This window comes from Malaclemys terrapin, chromosome 1 (assembly GCF_027887155.1).
Source record: "Malaclemys terrapin pileata isolate rMalTer1 chromosome 1, rMalTer1.hap1, whole genome shotgun sequence".
Lineage (NCBI taxonomy): Eukaryota > Metazoa > Chordata > Testudines > Emydidae > Malaclemys > Malaclemys terrapin.
This window is the reverse complement of record NC_071505.1, coordinates 152,659,831-152,675,276: the sequence shown is the minus strand read 5'-3', so window position 1 is coordinate 152,675,276 and position 15,446 is coordinate 152,659,831. Positions and strand designations below refer to the sequence as shown.

Here is a 15,446-nt window from a genome sequence, read left to right as displayed (position 1 = left end):
CACTGATTCTCACCCCAGCTGCTTCACATCAGCAGCGAAACATTCGAGTACGTGTCAGAGATCACAGTCTGAAGAAGCAAGAAGGACATCATCATTTGCAAACAGCAGAGATGCCACCTCCAAGTCCCCCAGACTGGATGCACTCCACCGTTTGGCTGCACATTGGTATCCTGTCCATGAAAATCGGGAACGATAGTGGGGACAAGATGCACCCCCTTGGTGGAGTCCAACGCTCACCTTGAACAAACTCAACTTAATGCCAAGAATATGAACATAATTCTCACTCCGAGAATAGAGGGACCGGATAGCATGCAAAAGCAGCATTAGCACCTCATACTTGTGCACCACTTCCCACAAGACATCTCGAGGAACACGGTCATATGCCTCCTCCAGGTCTACAAAACAAAGGTAGACTGGATTAGCAAATTCCCAGGACCCCTTGAGTATCCATGAGAGAGAGCAAAGAGCTGGTCCCTTGTTCCATGGTGGGGACGGAATCCGCATTGTTCTTCCTGAATCTGGGGTTCAACTAATGGGCGTAACCTCCTATCCAGCACCCTGGCATAGGCTTTGCTGGGGAGGCTGTGGAGTGTGATCCCCCGATAGTTGGAACACACCGTCTGGTCTCCTTTCCGAAAGATCGGGACCACCACCCTGGTTTGCCAGTCCAGAGATACTGTACCTGCCTTCCACGCAAAAGGTGATGTGGACCCATCTGGTGAGCCTACCACCTATGAGGCGAAGGGTGAAAGTCGGGTGCGATGCTAGAATGGTAGCAGGAGGGACGGACCACAACGGACTGGCCCTCCACAATGGAAACTGGCTAATTTTATGGAAAATGGTATTATTGTAGTTATGTAAACTAAGATGAATTACTCAAATGTCATGCTGCAGAGGCTCCACCTTAGGGCTCAGGAAGGACGTATGCATTTAGGGGACAGCATAGTGCAATTGGTCAGGTGCATTAAACATGGTTTTAACATTTGTTTGAACTTCAGGTGCTGGACAGGGTAGATCAGTCTCAAGGGACCAATGGTCTGATCTGGTATATGGTAGCAAGTCCTATGCGTCTATGAAATATTATTAGGTGCTCTGAAATGATACCCACAGAGGGCTGAGCAGTGGATGAGAAGTAATGTACATTATGAAAATGAACTGGAAGTTTAGTTAAAGGTTAATAAGTCTCCTTCCCTCCACTTGCCATTGAAATGAATGACGCCCGTTCTTGCTTTGGCAGAGGGAAGGACTAGATGAGCTAATAGCTCTTTTCCATTTCTAAATTCTCTGAATCAATGACTAACAGACTACAGCATTTCACTGCAAAAAATATTAGGCTAATATTCAAGTTACAGAAGCACAAATAGAATCTACAGCAAATCAGTTTCAGGGTCAGAGGGTTGTTTTGACATTTAGGAAATACTAAAACAGATTTTGGTCTTTAAATTTGTAAAACGAAAGTCTTTCCTGACCTCAGATCTAATTTGCCAAGTTTTAGCTGTCCACAGACTTTTCTAGCTAAGCTAGAATTGTCAGAAAAACAGCATTGTTGTGGATAAATTGGCTTTGGATTTTTAAGATGGGAAAAATGATAGACTCTTAACTATGGCATGGTTTCCGACCAATGCTTTGTTACTAATAGGTACACCTCTCACAGTCACTAACTCAAGAGGCAACCCCATTATTGTTACTTATTACCGGATGATACATTGCCAAGTATTGGGAAACCCAGCAGCTTGAGATGGCTGTTTCATTTGTATTTTTGTTGCTTTATTCGCAACGAATTAATGAAAATAGGAACATTAGAATTTCAGAATAGATCTGCTCTAATGAGCTCATTTTAGCACACAGGAACCCAGGTATTTCCTCTTGTTTTTGATCAGTGTTTGTACTCCTCGCATTGCCCTCTGTTCCAAGTACAAATGGAAATAATTTTAACACTGTATCTGATGAATGGGTGGGCAATTGCAGGGCTCAGATAAACACATTGTAAGGTGCAAACAGTTTGAGACAAAAACAACAAGGAGTCTGGTGGCACCTTAAAGACTAACAGATTTATTTGGGCATAAGCTTTCGTGGGTAAAAACCTCACTTCTTCAGATGCATCGTTTGAGACAACGACTACTAAATAACTTGTAAGGTCAAGTGGGCTACATGCGTATATGGAGCATACCCTTTCTTCACAGGCTTTAGTGAAACAAAATATATGTCATTGCTCAAGTATCTAATTTTCAAATGGCCATTGACTAACTGTCAAAGCAACAACAATTTCCCCAGAAACAAAGCCATGCATTGCTCCTCACTGTGGGCTATTTCCATGCCATATTTTCCTGGTTCACAACCTTTGCCCTTTTCATGGCTCAAGCTATTCAAAAAGGTTGCAAGGTCATTGGGCTTTTTTTTAAAAAAAAATGGGACAGGAGTAATTCTCTCCCTCATCTCCCACCACACACACTCGCCACTCACTAAAAACAGCCGGACCACTTTTGCTCAAGCTTTCGAAAAATAAAAACATTTTAAAAAACATAAAAAATCACCTTTCAGTTCAAAAGGTGATGGTTTTAGGAAGTTATTAGTGACTGAAAACAAGGAGGATAGAATGACAGCCATCTGGAAACCTTCTTTATAGTGGCCGCTGCTGCTCCTGACACAAGAAATCAATGTTCTTATCTAAAGGTTGCCCTGCTAAGGAAACTATACACAGTGAAAACTCCTTGGACTGAAGCAGCAGCAAAGAGGTTGCTGCAATGGTTCTGTCTCAAGCAGGCTGCATTTATGCATCTGTATTATTAAAAATGTGCCAGCTCTAGCAAGCTCACAGTATGGCACAAAGTGCTATAGTTACAGGTAGGAATGTGTCTTTTAAGCTGCTTCACTCACTAGATTTTGGCTTGTTCCTCCTTCGGGCAGGGGGGTAGGGTTGGGTGGGGGGAATGAACTAGGTTGGATTTATTTATTTATTTTGGAGGAGGATGTTTTGTAAGTTCTAGTTGGATTTTACTGAATAGGAAAGCAGGGAATTTGCCAGCCTGTTGCTCAGTCACACAAACTACGGTCTTTCTAGGACATAGAAGATGCTTATAGATCCTTCAGAGTAGGTCTTAAAAGATGCAACTCCTTCTCCAAGGAGGGATTTATCTCCATCAGATTAGCAAACTTAATTATTTTAACTTTTACTCTCTCTCTCTTGTTTTCTCCATCCATTCATCTCAATATCTCCCCTCTGGTTGACCTATACCCCAAATCACATGATCTAAAACATGCCAAGACGTCTCTTTCCATCTTAGCCTAACACCTCTTGGTGTGCGAGATATATATGTACTGTACAGTCATAATACAGTACAATGCAATAACAACATTCAACATTTAAAGTACTGGGTACTTTCAATACATGGATCTCAAAGCAATTAAATGTTATGGGCCAGAATGTTATGATCAGAAGTTTGTTTGCAAAGATGCACAAGTGAAGTTGTTGGAAAAGTGCAAAAAGCATCTTATCCTCCATCCCTGAGCAGGAGCTGGCCCTAACTGCAGTCTTTATGCGCCACTGAAGCACACACATTGCTTTTGGTGAGAAATATTAGCAGCACTAGCCACTAGCAGCTGGAGTATTGTGTACAGTTCTGGGCGCCGCATTTTAAAAAAGATGTGAAGAAACTGGAAAGGGTCCAGAGAAGAGCAACAAGAATGATTAAAGGTCTAGAGAACATGACCTATGAAGGAAGGCTGAAAGAATTGGGTTTGTTTAGTTTGGAAAAGAGAAGACTGAGAGGGGACATGATAGCAGTTTTCAGGTATCTAAAAGGGTGTCATAAGGAGGAGGGAGAAAACTTGTTCACCTTAGCCTGTAAGGATAGAACCAGAAGCAATGGGTTTAAACTGCAGCAAGGGAGGTCTAGGTTGGACATTAGGAAAAAGTTCCTAACTGCCAGGGTGGTTAAACACTGGAATAAATTGCCTAGGGAGGTTGTGGAATCTCCATCTCTGGAGATATTTAAGAGTAGGTTAGATAAATGTCTATCAGGGATGGTCTAGACAGTATTTGGTCCTGCCATGCGGGCAGGGGACTGGACTCGATGACCTCTCGAGGTCCCTTCCAGTCCTAGAATCTATGAAAATGTGTCCTTTAAGTCAAGGGCACCAGGATCTGGGGATGGGGGTGGGTAATGGATTCCAGAGTGACCATGCAAAAACTTTATGTATTTGTTCAGCTCTCGAAGGTCTAGTATGGGTCTGAGACCTCCTTTTGCTTTTGGAATTAAGAAATAACAAGAATAAAATCCCTTTCCTCTGTGCAGAGGAGGAACTTCCTCTATGGCTCCCAACAGGAGGAGAAATTGTACCTCTTGAAGGAGAACTTTCTCATGAGAGCAGTCCCTGAGAAGAGATGGGGAAGGGGGGCAAGATGTAGAAATAAACTGAAGCATGTATCCCGTTTCCACCATGCTTAAGACCCACTGGTCTGTAGAGACATGGGTCCAAGCACTTAGGAAATGGGATAGCCTGTCAGAAAAAACAGGGGTAGGGAGAGGCTGGCAAACTGCAATCTGGAAAGCTTCCCTTGACAAAAACCTAAAACTAACTCCTTAGTTTTCCCAGTCTGTCTGAATGAGCATGCAGTAGATGAAAAAGGAGGTGATGGTGGTCTCCTTCTGTAACTATCCCCTTTCCTCTTAGATTGGTCCTGGTGGGAAGGTGAAAAGGAAGCATAATGGCAGGACAGTTGTGGATGGAACTGCTTCTTCTTTGTGAAAGGAGTGTAAATAACCAAAGACTTGAGTGTAGCACTAGAGTCTTTAAGGCTATGAAGCTTGTCATCAGTCTGCTGTGAAAAAAGAATCGGTCCCTCAAAAGGGAGATCCTGAATGGTTTATTGGACCTCCTGAGGAAGACCTGATGACTGTAGCGACAAAACATCTATGCATTATAATGGCCAATACCATGGCTTTGGCACCAGAATCCGCACCATTCAATGCAACCTGAAGCAAGGTCCTAGCCACCATCTTTATCTCATCCACTACTGTGATAAATTCTTGTCTTGCCTCCTCTAGCAACTTCTTGGTAAATTTTACAACATTGTCCCAGAGATTACCTAGTAACAAGGCAGCGTGGTTCCAGTGGGCAACTTTGGTCACTAAAAAATTAATCCTGCAAAAATGGAAAAGTCAATCTCCACCAAATGTTGATGCCTCGATCAGTGATATGGCTGACCTTGCAGCTAATGAATGGCTGGCATTCAGCAGAAAGGGATTGCCCGAAAAATTCAAAGCAATTTGGACTGTTTTAGAAGTCTACGATTAAAGGAGATCCTGAAGACAGATAAATAAATAAATAAATAAATAAAATATAAATAAAATAAGATGTGTCACTTCCCCTCCCCTCTCTTTATCCTAACCCTCTCTAGTTCCTTTATGTATTATGATGAATCTGGTATTTTGGTATATTTGTTGTATTTGGAAAAAATTATAAAAAATTATAAATAATAAAACATTGTGTCCCAGAAGGAGAAATCATAATGTCCTAGCAATGCTTGCTGATTAGAATTCCAGAGTTGTAGTCCAGCTGTCGAAAAAGCTTTTCTGCCAAAAATACCTTCAAGCTTCTTTCCATCTTTTGATTTCGGGCAGATGCCTGCTGACCCTAGCATTCTCTTTTGTGTGTAATCATGTTCAGACCCCAGTGAGGGGACCTCTGCTCAGTCCTTTTAGCTGTAGGGGGCAGGGAAGATAGTGTTTGCCACAATACTTTTGTGGGCTCTGATCCAGAGTAGCCTCATTTATGAGGAGTGGCACTTGAGAAGGCCCACAGATCCCAAGATATCAACCAATCTGTGTGAGTTCTCCTGAACTAATTCCACCTGTATATCTAGGAAGGACGCCACCCTCTTTAAGAGGTCCTAGTGAGCTTTGTAACCATTCAGGTGAGGAGAGGAAACACCAGGCATTGCCTTCTGGAACGATAAGGAGGAGGAACCAAAGGCTGGCTGAGGTGGAGCTTCCCCCAATTTCTCTAAAGGGGGATTCACTGAGGCAGAATACCTATGACTGGTATCAAACTCAGTACCGGGAGCAGCTTTCTTGCAGTGCAGCTTCATGCTGTCTAGTGGAGGATGTAGAAGGGGAGGGTATGGTCAGGATCTGGAGACTGGAGGAAACCCCCATAAGTTCCAATACAGCCATCGATATGGCACAAGAGACCAATTTTTTCCTGATCATGGCTCCCTGCTAGCTGTCCAATGCAGAAGCTCTACTGAATACCAGGGGTGAAAGACCTTCGGAAAAGAGTGATGGCTAACATCATATGGCTTTTACACATAAGATTAAATGTCCAACTCAGACGACAAACTTGAGTCATCCAACCAGGAAACTTGCCTCTCAATGCTATCATAGAAGGTTATACTATAGTGTCCAGAGGTGCCCATGGTAGCGGGATGCAATCCCATGTTCTGAGTGTCCCTAGCCTCTGCTTGCCAGAAGCTGGGAGTGGACGACAGGGGATGGATCACTTCCAGACTATTGCCTGTTCTGTTCATTCCCTCTGAAGCACCTGGCAATGGCCACGGTCAGAAGACCTCTGGTAGCCAACAAATCCATGAAAGCATCTGTCAGTACCAGGCAAGATAAGAATATAAGTACAGCCATACTGGGACAGACCAATGGTTCATCTAACCCAGTATCCTGTCTTCCAACAGTGGCCAATGCCAGATGGGTTGCATCTCAGCCCATCCTGGCTAGTAGCCCACTGATGGACCTATCCTCCATGAACTTGCCTAGTTCTTTTTTGAACCCTGCTATAGTCTTGGCCTTCATAACATCATCTGGCAAAGAGTTCCACAGATTGACTGTGTGTTGTGTGAAGAAGTACTTCCTTTTGTTTGTTTTAAATCTGCTGCCTATTAATTTGATTGGGTGACCCCTAGTTCTTGTATTATGTGAAGGAGTAAATAACACCTTCCTATTCACTATCTCCACATTATCTTTCTTTTCCAAGCTGAAAAGTCCCAGTATTTTTAATCTCTCCTTGAACCTCATGGGCAAAGCCAGCACTGAGAGACTCAGCAGATCGCATGCCATGGCATATGCCTCAGGCGTTGAAGGCACAAAGAGAATCTTTGCAGCAGCTGTTTCTGAACTAAAGATGATGGCATTGCTGAACAGGATAGTACATCCTTAGAGATCCATCTCATTGGTACTGGTACCGGTGCCGGAGTCAATGACCCTGCCTGAGGTGCTATCTGTGCCAGGGACTGCCTCAGCAGGATAACACTCTACATTCCTCCCAGCCTTTTTCCTGGACTTTGGTGCTGGGGAATTCAATCTTCTGGATGATGGGTCCCTCGATACAGTCTTCTGGTGCTTCTTCTTTGGTACTGGAGAAGAAGATTGGAGACAGGACTCTGCCATGACAGGAGTAGCACTTGTAATCAAAGTAGAGGTGCTTGGTGCCCTCCTCAAACCGGAATGCTCTAAGGGTGGGAGCAGAGCTGCCTCCATAAGAAGGTGCTTTAGTGTGAACTCCCTATCCTTTTTAGTTTCAGGCTTAAAGTTCCTGCAGATTTGGCACCTGTCCCTGACACGAGTTTCTCCTAGGCACTTCAGAAACCTGGAATTAGGGCACTGACCAGCACCTTGCATCCAATGCAGTTTGAAGCTTGGGGTCTGAAGTATGCACCAGCACTGGATGTCAGTATCCCAAACCAGTGGGAACAGAAGTGTACAGTAAGTACGCTAATAAAACAAGAAACCTACTAGCAGAAAACTACACTAAGACTATAAACTATCAACTGCTAACGAGTGCTAACTATACTATCGCACAGCAGCATGAGGCAGCAGAGGGCACATGTGCCACCTTGACAGGTACTCTAAGGGAAAATCTGCAACACTAGTGCACTGGGCATGAACACACCTGAAGTGGAATGGACATGTACAATCATTCAAAGAAGAACAGCTCTTTACTTTCAAACTGAACATATATGATAAGGCAGGGGTTCTCAAACTGGGGGTTGTGACACCTCAGGGGATCACAAGGTTATTACATGGGGGAGGGGGGGTTGCGAGCTGTCAGCCTCCAGGATTTATAATGGTGTTAAATATATAAAAAACAGTGTTTTTAATTTATAAGGGGGGGCACACTCAGAGGCTTGCAGTGTGAAAGGGGTCACCAGTACAAAAGTTTGAGAACCACTATGATAAGGAAATCAGTGAGAGACAATAAATATGGAACTCCACTATGTCATATTTAGAAAGTTGTGTTTTAGAAAAGAATTGTACTTTGAAGCATAGGATAAGGAGACATAAGACATGGGTTCTAATCCTGGATCTGCTACTACCTTCTTATATGACCTTTAGCAAGTCCCTTACATCTCTGTGCTTCAGTTTTCCTGTTTGTAAGATGTGAATAACAACACTTCATTAAGTCATAAGGATGTGACAAAGCTTAATTCATTACATTTTTGTAAAGAGCTTTGAGATTCACAGAACAATGCTGTTATGCATGTGCAAATTACCATTTTATTACAGTATCATATTAACAATGCTATAGTTGAAGATGAGATGAAACTGTCATACTAAATCCCTTCCATTAGTTGCTTATTCCACTCCAAAACAGTTACCTTTTGGTCAGACACTTGTCATGCCTTGTCTCTATCCAAAAGTGACTTTTTAGGAAAGTTTCACAAAAATCCAGTTAGCCGTTTTTGAGTCATCCTATTATGTAAAAAATAGTGTTAATTTTTCCATAAGCTTTCCGCCCTTAAACATGTTTGTGTAATTAAAATATGGCTTTGTTTTAAAACATCAAACTTGACATATACATAGTCCTGAAAGAGAAGTAGCAACTTTGCCATGTTTGAAAGCATTTGGTTTTTAAATAAAGTTATTACCATTTTAGAATAGCTAAGTGAGCATTTACTGCCTTAAAGATTCCAATATGCTCTGTGTTATGATTTTCAGATTGTAGCCATTAGTGAATCTACTGAATTGTGTGAAGGATAAGAGTAGAGGTGTGAAGTTAGACTTGCAGGCTATTGACTCCGGAGGGAATTCTGTGTCACTGCGCAAGTGCAGAATTAATGTCCCCCACAGATAATAATAATTTATTCTGACTGGGAGGTGAAGGCAAGCTGCAATTACACCTTTCACTCACCAGAGGCTGATGTGGCGCCAGAAGAGAAGGCAGCTGTCTCACAGGCCAAAGCAGGCAGACGTGGGGAGGAAGGGGGAAGATGCTGTCTTCCTCTCAGTGCCCTGCCCATGGGGCCAGGTGAGGAGGCATGCGATATGGGGGGACGGAAAGAGTGGGGCACATGGGGCTGCTGGCAGGGGGTCACACAGACTGGGGTTCAGAATGGGTAGTGGAGTGGACAGACTGGGATGACGGCACAGGAGCTGGGGGTGACAACACTGAGCCAGGAGCTGAATGGGAGTGGGGGTGCAAGGCCACATGGGACAGGGGTACAGGGAGTGGCTGAGTGGGGGTTCTGTATTCATATGCCTAAGAAGGAACCTATTTGTAAAAAAACCCAGCAACATTTCCTGAATCTTTTTTGTTGCCTGTATTGTTACAGACATACTTGCTCACCAGTATTTTGAAATAAACTACCAAAATAATTGAAACCGGAGTGATTATATGATGTTATTTTGACAAATAAAATATGCAGAATTTTGCACAATTTTAAAATATTGTGCGCAGAATTTTTAATTTTTTGGCACAAAATTCCCCAAGGAATTTGAATTATCATACAGAAACCTTATATAGCCTCTAAAGACCTTGGAACTGTTACTTACGAGAGCAATCAACAGCACCACCTGTTCTCCTGAAACAAAACCCCTCTATAAATTTTCAGTATGTCATCTCTGAAAGAGTTTATAACATTTTAAAACTAGCATATAAAAATCAAATAATGATAAGTACATTCTTTGAGTGCATGCTGGGATGCATAAATTATTGACATAAGAAGTTGCAACTAAAAGGCCAGTGGCTCAGGGCATGAAAAGAAATGGCCTAGTGATCTGAATAACCCTGATGTTGTCTGAAAACTGAGAAGGCTTATTCTTTGGCTGGAGATGATCTGAAAATATCAGGTATTCTAGGCTTCATGCTATTCTGTGATGATAATGGCGTCTCTTGAAGATTTTGAGACTCATTTTCCATTGTCATTTACATCTTTGCATGGTAGGTGTAAAACAGTACCAGATCAGACTGGCGGCATTTTGCATTCACTTTATACAGTCATAAATGACAAAGCAAAGTGCCAGGAGGGTGAGAATCAGCCCCTTAATAATTAATTTAATGTGAAATGTTTTAGATTTTGATTTCTTACCTTGTGGACTAACCTGTGGTTTTGGTGTGGCACCACAGTGATGGTATATTAGTAATACCTAAAACAGATTAGATTGGATTTGATAGATGACTTGGGTTTGATTCCTGATCCTGTTTTCTCACTCCTACAATATAAGGGCACATGTATGATACACAATGTGGGACAAATTATGGCTTTTCCGCCACTGAACAATTTGAGGGCCTCAGCTGGAATTCCTCCTTCCAAGGGTGAATGGCAGCTGCAACACTTGTGCAAGAATGCAACATGTGCTGCTCTCTGGCCTTATCTACACTACCGCAGTAAATCTATCTAAGTTACGCTACTTCAGTTACATGAATAATGTAACTGAAGTCGATGAAGCTAGATCCACTTACCGCGGTGTCTACACCATGCTGTGTCGACATGAGACACTCTTCCACTGTCTAACTTCACTCTTCTTGGGAAGCTGGAGTACAGGAGTCGCTGGGAGAGCACTTTGCCACTGACTTAGCGGGTTTTCACCAGACCTGCTAAATTGATACAGCTGCATCGATTGCAGTAGTGCTGATCTAGCTGTAAGTATAGACAAGCCCTAGGTGTGGGGTTGAGCTCTACTAATCTGTGCATACAGCTGCTCCCTACCTACCTCAAGGAGAGTAGTGATGTTGGTGATGCTAGACCCTTACAGTCCTTGTCCTTCCTCAGCCTGATTCTTCTTTTGTTTATGTGAAAATCATGAGAAATCGCTGATGTCAATGGAATTACAAAAGGTGTATGTGAGAGGAGAATCTGGCCCATCTGGGCACAAGGTGTGCAGTTGTGCCTGGCTGTTGCATAGGGGCAAATATATATGTGTGTAAGAGAGAGAGTGAGAGAGACTCTTGATGCCCTCTCTCCCATTTGTGCTGTCACACAGGGTTGGCACAATCTGTCTCTGTATGTACATCAGTGTTTTGCTTTTATATATCCATTAGATTATGAAGTTTTGTATGTGTGTTCTGAACAGCGCTAAACACATTATTGGTGCTTAGCAAATAAATATTCTCCACAATATGATTATAGAAAAAACAGTTCCTTCCCACCTTACCGTCTTTTCTAAAAGTAGTATGTCACATTGTCCAGCACAGAGCATGTGATCATGTAGTGAAAGACCTCATGGAAATGAACACAGTTTACAGGGGCAGAGGTAAGGTTGCTGTGGGAACCTTAACTCTGAATTTCCTGAGTTTAGTGAGATTTTAATCTCAATCTCCACATTACATCAGCATAATTTTTGTGTGTGCGCATATCACGTGATCTAAACTAGTGCATTGTTTCTAAATGCAAAGGTACATTTGTGTGTGTGAAAGGGCGTCTTTTCACATTTTGGCAACTATGAGCCACTTAAATTAGTTCTGATCGACAGTGTCAGATTTTTAGCCCCACCAACATAATAAAATCAAGTAAAAAAAACACTGAGAAAACAAACAAACCAACCATCCAACCCTGTCGTACATTATGTGCTCTGCAGTTCTGAGCCTCAGTAACAAGACAAAAGGAGACTGAGACTTTGTCATTCGCTAGCTGTTAATAATCAAGAGAAGATCTGCCAGACAAGCTCTTTGAGGGCTCTGTCTGTCTCGGCCAGGTAGATGCTGCAATACACAAAGGACTTCACACGGGGAGAAAGAAAGAGTGTTCATGGACAATGATGCAGCTTTCTTAATTAAGATTTTCATTACTGATACATACATTAAGGGTTTGCAAATGCAAGTGCCCAAGCACTCTCATGTACAGGTAGATGTCTCTGATTCTATCGTAAGACACTAGGCACACTTTTGCAAAATCATCATGAACATTCACCAGTTAAGGCTCAAAATCTGCTCACCTGCCCTTTGCCATGAAGACAATGAAAAATAACAAATGATATTTCACTTGCCTATCAAAACAAAATTAACCCTCTCTAGGTGAGCAAACAAATGGAATTTTGCAAGACTGGATATTGAAACGGATTCTGATCTCACTTACGCCTGTTTTATGTTGGAATAACTTCAGGAGCTTCAGTAGAATTATTCCTGATTTGCACTGGAGCAATGTCAGTAAGACCTGAAACCAGGACTGTTAAATGTGCCCTCTTGTAAATGCTGCAGTGTGTGAAAAGTACCAGATATCCTACTGTTAGGGACACACAGGTTCCATAAAAGCTAGATGTTGTGATGGATCCTTATACAAAAACAAAAGAAGAAATCTTATAGTGCAGCTGCAGTCCCTACATTATACCAGATACCCGAAAGCTGATCTCGCTCTTACAGTAGTTTGCTTTGTAGTTACATTAATCATCTTGTTTTGTGTGTAGACAGGTGAGGTGTCTAAAGAGGTGCAGTTGGAATTTGAACCCAGATCCATATTCAAATTTTACAAATGGCCTTCAACTTTACAAGTGACTGAAACAGAACTATGGACATGAACAACCCAGAACTGTATGGTGTTTGAAATCTGTATCTGGCTTCTTTTTTGTGGGTTTGGCTTACTCTAGCATGGGAGGGTTTGCTTAAAGAATCAAGGTATCATCTGCTTAACAAGTCAAAAATTGAAAAATAGGAACCACAGGGTTGACATTGTTGATGCCAGAAAAGAGACAGGAATCAGCTTGTTGAGATGGGTGAAAACCAGACATGCATGCATCCTCTGGGTACCACCAGAAAAAATTGCCATTGGGTTGTCCTCAGAAAATTCGGTGTTGCTTGGTGGGCACACTAATTATTTGAAATATTCCCTGAGTATGAACTAAATGCACACATGAGAGAGAAACAAAGAGAAAGAGAAGAAAGTGGAAGTGAACAGGAAACTGGGGAGAAGAAAACATTGTTTCTTCTTATGCTGTGGATCTTTCATCTCTAAGATTCCTATTCCCAGCCTCTAAATAAAGCAACTGTCACCAAATATGGTTTGCAAATGGATCATCAGTGACTCCCATACAGATGTGTGCATCTGTTTGATTGTATATAGGCAGCCGGAAGGCAGATGGATTTTTTTTTTAAAGCAAGAGGGGTGGAGAGGAAAAGGAAATTGCTGAAACACTTTTAAGAACTAATTTTTAAACATGGTACCTTATGTAGGACACCCAGAATAAATGTGGAGGCTCTGTTTGGCACTTAGGGCTTTGAGTGGGTATGTGTACAAGTGCCAGTTTGAACACCCAGATGTGAGATCTGGAGCTCCGGTAAAGGCAGTTATATCTGCAAATTGGGATTTTCATGGTAACCAGAACTCAGTGTTACTCATCTTTACTGCCTCAGTTTTGCTTCATGTCTACAGTATAAATTATACAGAGATAGGTGTACAATATGGAATTAGTCAGCACTGACTGCACTCAACAGGGTTTTTTGGTCTGTAAAAATGTAACAGCAGCACTACCAATGTACTCAGGGTGGTAGTGTGGAATCTACTTGGGCGATGGTTGACAGTATAGGTAGAGAACAACAACAGGCATGCCAGAACCAAGATAATTTCCCACTACAGCGAATACACTACCCTGAAAACTACAACATGGCCTGCAGTCAAACCACCTGGCGTTATGATCCCATCAGCTCTAACAAACGAGGCTTAATATTTGGATGGCAGATCTCTAGGTTGCTGCAAGCAGCACTGCCAGTGATTCAGCAAGTGGCCTTCTTCCATCTGAGTCTAGAAAAGAATGCACCAGTGTGGAATAAAGGAGGACTGGAAAAATCAGATGTTTTTCTCTCTCTCTTCTCCCTTCCTCTATCTCTTTCTTTGCTTCCTTTCTTGGTTCCTTCCTAAATCTAAAATCTTTACCCACCCTGAATTTTCCAGATTCAGATCCAGATTTTGCAGCTGTAGCCTATTATGTTTCTGTGCACCCTATAATCCAAATACCTTCAATAAATTCAATTACATTACTTGGATGAGAGATAACATACAACAACATCTCAAGGAAGCACCATCAGAGGGCTCCTTATCCTAAGTTGCTGTCCAGGCCACTCCTTAGGTTCAGTCTCGTTCAAGTTGAACAGATCCAGTTCTGGGCTCCACAACCCGGGGTTTCAGAGGAACAGTGATAGTCAGCACAGTCTATAAAACTACATACACTGAAGAGTCTGTCTCTACTTTTCATCCTTACATTAACTTCTAGTTAGCATTTGCCATTATCAATCATTAAACAATTTGAAAATTCACACTTGAACGAACGATATAGCCAAAACCCTAGAGCATACATTGGTTCCCTCTTTTGAGTGGATTTCTGCAAGGACTTCCTGGCTAGATTATCAGAATCTAGTCTTACTAAGTTGCAATAGATAGAAAATCATGAGGTTCATCTTATTTTTTTCACAACACTCAGTTTTCTCATGTAATCCTGTTCCTTAAGTGCCTTCAGTGGTTACATCTTATGGTGGAGAATTCAATTTAAGGTCATGACCCTTGTGTTTAAGGCCCTTCATTTCTGGAGTGCCTTCTTAGTCATATGATGTGATTTCTGTACACATACCAGTATAAAACCTCTACTGTTTCTAATTTGTTGCTTGTGTCACCATTTCTTCTCTTTGCAAATGCCACGTTAAGAGAGACTGCCCATGTGCTCCCTTTTCAGAGCATTCTTTCTCTTCAGAAGATATTCAGTAATTGGGAAAGGTACTCTTCATTTTCTATCCCAAAATGTTGTGTAGTATTACCATCCACCTTAGGCAGATGCTCCATTTCCCCTCCAAAGAGCTGAATTTCAGAGGTGGACGGAGTGATTCTTGGGGATAGTTTGTATATCAGTTTATTAAGCAACCTGGGATACTTCAGGAAGAAAATTACTAGATACTGTAAGATTTATTATATTATAGCACTTTGGTCATGCAAATACTCTTAGTTGGCCTAGATGGTCATATCCTCCTGTCAGATACTGGGAAAAGTGCTAATGTATCTAAATGCTCAACAACTCTGATAAACAGAAAGATGCTTTCTAGCAGTTTTTTATGTTGTGACCATTGCTACAGCTTTTGTTGGCTGTTACTGGCGCATTCGGTCTGCCTCATATTTCCTGAATTTGCTGAAAGTTAGTTTGTCATTAAATACACTGATTCTTAACCTGTAAATCACCCTATTCAGGAATTCTATGCATTAAACTATATCTAATAATCCTTGGCACCTCCATGTTCAT

General features: G+C 41.9%; 1 protein-coding gene across 10 annotated transcripts in view; it reads right to left on the bottom strand.

Annotated features, from left to right (window-relative positions):
* ZBTB20 (zinc finger and BTB domain containing 20) overlaps positions 1-15,446 on the bottom strand; it is a 625,639-nt gene that overhangs the window by 138,290 nt on the left and 471,903 nt on the right. The gene's annotated exons all lie outside the window — the stretch shown is intronic.